Below are 8,034 nucleotides of genomic sequence, written 5' to 3' on the forward strand. Positions count from 1 at the left end.
GGAGGAGGAGGGAAAAGGCAAAGACCCCCCTTCTCTCCCCTCCTTCTCCTCCTCCTTCCCTCCTTCTTTCCCGTTTGTAGGCCCCCCGGCTTTTTTTTGGGGGGGTGGTGTTGTGGTGTGGGTTTTTGGTGTCCGACGGGAGGGCAAGCCTTGCAGCTGGGCAAACTGAGGAGGGCAAGGAGAGAGATAGAGATGAGCGAGAGAGGGAGAGCAAGGCGAGAGCACAGGCAAAGCCCCGAGGAGGAGCGATAAGAAGAGAAAGAGGGACAACGAGAAAGCAACACAAAGAAAGAAAGAAACCATCCCTCATTGGAAGAGGTAAAGAGGGGAGAAAGCGTCGGGAGGAAAAACACCAGAGGGTTTCCCTTTAGCAAGGGGGGGGTGGCACACAGTGTTTTTCTTACCTGGTAACTCTGTGGAAGCTCCCGTCGAGGCAAAAGGCAACCCGGGGAGGGGGAGGGAGATCAAGGGACCGGCGGGGTTTGGCTCGTTTGAAGAAATGCCAGAGGGAGCCCTCTCTGCCTGGAGGGCTCCCCGAAGGCTCCCCGGAGGAGTCCCAGGCGGCGCCAGGGCGAAGTCGGCTGGCGCCCGACTCCCGACTTTGGCCCAAAGAGAAGCGGAGCCCTTCAGGGAAACCCAGCAAATGCCCCGACAAACAAACAAACAAACAAACGCAGCCCGTCCTCGACGGAAGGGAGTTTTCGTATTTTTTAACAAACAAACAAACAAACAAAGAAACAATAAAATCAAAATCAAAACCGGAACCCCTTCTGGCTGAGATTTCATTGAAACGATTTTCCTCCCTCGCTTCCTCTTCTTTTCCGTTTCCTCTTCCTATTTTTGGTTTATACTGTAATTTCCGGCTCCCCTTTCAAAGTTTCCTCTCTAGAAGGGGGCGGGGGTCGACATTAGGAACAAACGGCAGGAGAAGAGATGCCCAGGGAATTCCCCCTCCATAGATAGATAGATAGACACACACTCAGAAATAATAAAATAAAAATAAGTAAATGATACACACACATGTATACAAATTATATATACACACACACACATACACACACACACACACACACGCACACCAAGTCAAAGTAATATATATGTATATATATATATATATATACACACACACATAGAAATCAGTCAAAGTAATATATATAAGTCAAAGTAATCTATATATTATATACACACAAATATGCAAAAGTTATATATCTTTTCTCTTTCTCCTTCCGTGGGCCAGACACCCGAGTCCTGCGTGGACCTTGGTTTTGTCTCTTTTGGGAAGACAAAGGGGGTTTAGGCAGCGAGGGAGAGAAAGGAAGGGGAAGAAGGGGGCTCTGGAGGAGGAAAAGAAAGGCATTGGAAGAGTCACCCTCCCTTTTTTCCTTTTTACCTCCCCCCTCTTTAAACCGAATCGGACGCGCAAATGGGAATGATGCCGCTCTTTTTTTGCCGCCCGCCCTGGCGGAGACACGCGTGTTTCGGAGACACACGTGGGTGCCCCCTCCCTCGGCAGCTCCCGCCCGGGACCCCGTCCCCCCCCTCACCCCCACGGGGAGGGATGAGGGGGGGGAAGGGGGCAGAGGAGCCCTCGGGGGACACGGGGGGGGGGGTGCTGAGCGTGTTTCTGGCTCTTCCGTGGGTGAGAGGGTTTCAAGGCATCGGGTCCCTCTGGTGTCCCCCGGGAACCTCCCCAGAGAAAAGCCAGATCCAACCTGAGCAGGTGAACCAGGGGTCTTGAGCGCAAAGGAGGACCAGGCCCTAAAGAATGGAGGACACTTCCTTCCTTCAGTCCTTCCTTCCTTCAGTCCTTCCTTCCTTCCTTCCTTCCTTCCTTCCTTCAATCCTCCCTCTCTCCCTCCCTCCTTCAATCTTCCTTCAATCCTTCCTTCCTTCCTTCTTTCCTCCAGTCCTTCCTTCCTTCCTTCCTTCCTTCCTTCCTTCCTTCCTTCCATGTCGGGACATCAAAGAAAAGCTCCAAGCCCTCCTCACCCCTCAATCCCTATGTTTCTTAGTCCTGGAGGAAGGGGAAGGGACTCCCCCGAGAGAAAAGCGAGTCCGAACCGGAGCCCAAAGGCGGACCAGGCACCGCCAAAACGGAGGGCCCAAAGGAAAGGCTCAAGGCAGGCAGAGGGAAATGTGTCCAGCCCCGCTTCTGGGGCCTGCTCCAGATGGAGGACTTTTCTGGCAGTCCTCCTGGGCAGAAGCCTGAAATGGAGGACGTGTCCTGGGAAAGGAGGACCTCTGGGAACCACAGGGACCCGATGTTCTCCCCGCAAAGGAGGATAAGGCTCCGCAAAATGGAGGACGCCCCAGCAAAAAGGGAGGACGCGACCGAAGAAAAGCTAAAAAACCCCACTCATATAACTACAAATTCTTGCTTCTGTTTCATCCACACTGGAGAAATAACCCGGTTTGGCACCTGGCTCCTTCCTGGCTCAAGGCTATGGAATTCTGGGCTCCACAACATACTCCAACTCCCAGAATTCCATATCAAAGAGCCAAACAAAGAGTCAAAAGCGTGACCAAACCGGGTTATTTCCCCAGTGTGGATGCAGCCTAAGAAGCATTGTTTTAAACGTATATAGAAGTGTTTTGAGCTTTTGTGTTGGAATGCCCTCCCTTTTCCCCTCTAACGTCCTACATTTTACGGTGCCTTGTCCTCCTTTGCAAGGGAGGACATCAGGTCACTTCAGGTGGCCATAAGTCGGAAAGGACTCAAAGGCCCACGGCGACAAGCAGCAAAGGCCCTGGCTCCCCCTCGGTTCCCCCCCTCAACTAGTCCTTTCCGCCGAAGATCCTCAGGAGAACCTGGTCCCCCGAAGCAAAGAGGGGGGTTCCGTTCAGGAGAAGGGCCTCCGCGGCCCCTTCGGGAGCCAAGGCCCCAAAACTGGATTACAGGTTGTCGAGGGAAGAGGTCGAGATCGCAGGTGGAGGAAGGGAGCTTTACGAGAACACCATTGCTGGCCCCTGGAGGGAGCTCCCTTCCCCTTCCTTCCTTCCTTCCTTCCTTCCTTCCTTATTTCCTTCCTTCCTTCCTTTCATTCTTTTGTTCCTTCCTTCCTTCCTTCCTTCCTTTCCTTCTTTTGTTCTTTCTTTCTTTCCTTCTTCTTTCCTTCCTTCCTTCCTTCCCTTCCTTCCTTCCTTCCTTTCATTCTTTTGTTCCTTCTTTCTTTCTTTCCTCCTTTCCTTCAGTACGTCCATCTTTCTTTCCTTCTTTCTTTTTCCCTCCCTCCCTTCTTTCAGTCCTTCCTTCCATGCCCCAGAGTTTACCTATAGCGAGGACAGGACGATTCTCCCTCTCGGTCACTTAATGAACACTTTGGCAGAGAGCAGCAGGAGGAGGAGGAGGAGGAGAAGACCAAGAAAGATCCTCTGCCCCCCCAAAGCCCCTGACCCCCGCCTCCCCCTGTTCTATGTCCGTGGGGCCTGGGAGGGCCCAGGCCGGGGCCAGAGGGGGGCCCTCGGGGCCTTCTCCAGAGCAAGGGACAAGGGCCCCCGAATCCACAAAGCCAGGTGCCTTTAGGGGGACAACCAAAAGGCACACAAAACCCTGGAACTGGCGACGTGTCCCTCTGCCCCCCCTCTGCCCCCCTCCATTGGCCCCGAGGGGCTCCGGAGCCTTGGAGGAGCTCAGCCCGGCCAGCCCCAGGGAAGGGCAAAGGGAGACTACGGGGGAAGGGGAAGGAAGGACAGGCCGAGGGGCTCCCTGCCTCCTGGCCCTCCTGCCCTTCCTCCGCTTCCCTCTTGCTAGATCCCTCCCTCCCTCCTTCCTGCTCTTCCTTCCTTCCTTCCACCTTTCCTTTCCATTCACCTCCTCCTCACCCATCCCAAACTGCCTTTCTGCCTTTTTCTCATAAGTCATTAGCTCCATCTAGCTCTGCCCTGGTACTACTCTTTCTTTCTTTCTTTCTCTCTCTCTCTCTCTCTTCTTTCCTTTCTGCCCATTCTCTTTCCCTTTCCCTCCTCTCTTCTCATCCTGATGTTCCACCCTTTCCCCCTCTTTCTTATTCTTCCATCCTCTTTTCTTTCCCCTCTCTTCTTCGTCTTTCCCTCCTCTCTTATTCTCTTCCTTCCTTTCCTTCATCCAGATCTTTCCATTCTTGCTCCCTATTTCACCCCTCCTTCTATGGATGGGCTCGGTTTATGTCATGTTTTCTTTCTTTATTTCTTTACTCCTCGCATTCTCTTTTTCTTCCCAATACTGCTGCGGAACCTTTTTGCCTATCGCCCTTCACTGCCCTGCCCCCCTTCCCTTCCCTTCCCTTCCCTTCCCTTCCCTTCCCTTCCCTTCCCTTCCTTTCCCCTCCTTCTTCCCTCTGGCCTTCTTTTCTCCCTCAGGGTTTCTCAGGTGAGGAGCCCCCTTTCTCCGAAAGGAAACCAGAAAAGAGCCTCCATAAGTCGGAAAGGACTTGAAGGCACACAGCGACAATGACCAGTGTCTCAGTAAAGCGAGCCTTATGCATGGATTATTTCCCCCAGTCGTCGTCGTCGTCGTCGTCGTCGTCGTCGTCGTCATCATCATCATCATCATCACTTTGCAGCCTATACACGCTTTCTGGAGGACCAATAAAACAAATGATACATGCAGGTGTCCCTTCAGTCTCCCCCATCTGCCCTGGTTCCTTACCTCTCTGCTTGAGGCAGGCCTTGTTGTTGTTGTTGTTGTTGTTGTTGTTGTTGTGTGCCTTCAAATAATTTCCGATTTATGACTACCTTAAGGTGAAACTATCGTGGGGTTTTCTTGGCAAGGTTTGTTCAGAGGGACTTTGCTTGGTCTTCTTCTGAGGCTGAGAGAGTGTGACTCACACACGGCCAGCCAGGGTTGAGCAGGGGTTTGAACCTACTCAAACCACTTGGCCACTCTGGCTCTCACACTACATATTTCTCCCTGTTTTTCCTGTGTTCGCAGCACTTCAGGAACCCGTACAACATCCCAGTGAGGTAGGCCACTATGCTTCCCAGCTACCGGTGAGGAAATGAGCCATAGTTTACTGCAGAAGGGCCTTTGGGCAGCTCAGGCCAGAAGTGAAGCCAAGAAGTCCCCCCACTTCTTGCATCTTTGACGCCCCACTGAACCTCCAGGGAAAAGGCGAGGAGGCTGAGTGGATGGGCAACCGAGCTTTGAATGGGCACAGGATTGTGGCTTTCCCCTGGCACATCGATACGCATAGGACTGTGGCTTTCCTCTCACAAGTCAATGTGGCTAGGATTGTGCATTTCCCTTTACAAATAAATTGCAGTTCGGAAGGGGAAGTAAAAGTCGGATCTCATCAAGTCAAGATGCCTGTTTCCCTGTGTTTTCCACCTGCCCCCAAAGGAGGAGATCCGTCCCATTACCTCCTTAAACAGCTTTAGAAAGGCTGCTAAGACGGAGCTCTTCTGGCAGGCCTTCCCTGAATAGATACCCAGCCACCCAAAAAGTCTCACTCCTTTGCCCTGATTTCGCTGTAGCCATTGTGATTTGTTTTGTCTGTTATTTTAAGTTATGTGTTAAATTGTAAGTTGGGACTGTGAGATGGGAATGTATGTTTTAATCTTGTAAACCATCCATCCTGGTTGTGTTGCACAGAGGGGTGGGATAAAAATAAATTATTATTATTATTATTATTATTATTATTATTATTATTATTATTATTTATTAAAGGATGGTGACTGCAAGCACATTCTCGGATCCGGGGAGGAGGCAACCCCCCAGCAGGCCCAGCTCCGAGGCCAGAAAGATGGGTGTTAGAGTATTAGCATTTATGCTTGTTCTGTAGATCTATACATAGAGAGACCTTGTAGCACCTACTCCATCAAAGGGGCAATAAATACCTTTGTGAACTGGTAAATAAACCCTAAGGGACACAATATTCCAGGTGAAGTCCGACCAAAGCCGAATAGAGTGGCACTATTACTTCCCTTGATCTAGACACTATACTTCTATTGCTGCAGCCTAATATCGCATCGGCCTTGTTAGCTGAAAGAAAGAAGCTGGGAGCCTGAGCTTTGGAGTAGAGAATCCAGAGATACTCCAAAGGTGCATCATGTGTGACAATTAGTAATCATGTGAATTACCTTGGATTCGAATTGACTCTGCTTCCCTTTCCCTTTGGGAAATGGCTTTGGCTTGGAGTTGGGATAAGGACCTAGGAAAGCTCAGGCTACCGACTTCTTTGCAAGATCCCTTTGCGTATTTTTGAACGGAACAAGTGGAATAGTGTTTTAAACCTTTCTCTCTCTCTCTCTCTCTCTCTCTCTCTCTTTTCTCCCGCTCTGGGCCCTCAACAATCTCCAACTCCCAGAATTCCACAGCCTTGAGCCAGAAAGAGTTAAAGCGGTGCCAAACCGGGTTATGTCTCCAATGTGGATGCAGCCAGTCGGATTAGAGAAGAGGAGGCTAAGTAGAAAAAGAAAAACTCCCTGGAAAGGGGATTTGGGATTTGTAGGGCGGGGGCCTGAGCCCAAAGGCAGCTGGAGCCTCCTTGAGTATAAATGGCCTCGGACAGAGGTGCAGTTCCCGAGGGACGCCTTTGCAGCTCAGAAAGCCTTTGCTCTGCAAGGAAAGCGTTCTCCTAAGAACGAGTTTCAAAAATCAAGTTTATCTTCATTGGGGAGGAATTCAAATCCTACAAATGCATCCGAGGAAGTGGGGCTCAAGCCTTTTGTAAACCCATGCTGCCAAGTCCTCCCTTTCGGTTGTTAGCCTCAAAGGTGCGGCAAGATCCCTTGGCAGACGGGCCTCCGAGACTAACACGGCTAGGTCTTGAATATCTGTCTGTCTGCCTGTCTGTCTGTCTATCTCTGTGCTGCACGACGACGACGACGACGACGACGACGACGACAATAATAATAATAATAATAATAATAATAATAATAATAATAATAATAATCCCTCTCTGTGTGTATATATACCTAAGACAAACCTATAGGCTATTCTCCCCTTATTTCTTTGTGTTTATATATGTCTCTCTCTCTCTCTCTGTATACCTCAGAAGCGCTCGAGCATATATTTACACTCCCTGCTTATATATGTGTGTGTGTGTCTGCCTATCTACATCTATATCTATATGGCAAACCTATAGGCTTTTCCCCACTATTTCTTGGTGTGCGTGTATATATGTGTATATATGAATATTTATGTGTGTGTATATACTCCGTTTCTCTTCAGAAGCGGTCATATATTTACACTCGTTGTTTATATATATGGATGTGTGTGTGTGTGTGTGTATGCCCTAAGGCAAACCTATAGGTCATTTCCCCCATATATGTGTAACTATATATATATGTGTGTGTGTGTGTGTGTGTGTGTGTGTGAGAGAGAGAGAGAGAGATCAAAAGGACCATCAGGGTGAGCAGATGCCACACCTGCAAAAGAGGAGAAGGCACCGCACAAATGGAGGACATGCAGGGGGGAAATGGAGGACCTGAACCAAGAAAAGCTCCAAACCTTCCTCTAGAAAGAGCAGTACATGCTTCTAGGTCCTGCTCCAAAGGGAGGACCTTTTGGCATTGCTCCTGGACGGAAGGCTGAAATGGAGGACAGGTCCTGGGAAAAGGAGGACGACCTCTGACTCCCCTTCCCAAATCAGGGTTTACTTAAGGTAAAAGGCTAGCCTCTTGGCATTTCCCCCAGAGACTAATCCGGATCTTATTTTAGGAAAGGGGCAAAAAAAAAAATTGCATTTGGGATTTAATCCTCATCCTTCTTTCGTTGCTTCTCTTCTCCGCATTTAGCCATTTCGTGAAAGAGCTTCAGGAAAAAAGGCAGCGGAAAAGGAAGAGGAGAAGAAGGCTTAGTTTCATCCTGTGCTATAATATTTGGAAATAAAACCTAGTGCTATCTATCTATCTATCTATCTATCTATCTATCTATCTATCTATCTATCTATCTATCTATCTATCTATCTATCTATCTATCTATCTATCTATCTATCTCATATATATATTTGGTCCATGAATTCCCATAGACATAGACATGCCTACTGTCTGTCTGTCTGTCTATCTATCTATCTATCTATCTATCTATCTATCTATCTATCTATCTATCTATCT

This window comes from Sceloporus undulatus, chromosome 2 (assembly GCF_019175285.1).
Source record: "Sceloporus undulatus isolate JIND9_A2432 ecotype Alabama chromosome 2, SceUnd_v1.1, whole genome shotgun sequence".
NCBI classification, from domain to species: Eukaryota; Metazoa; Chordata; class Lepidosauria; order Squamata; family Phrynosomatidae; genus Sceloporus; species Sceloporus undulatus.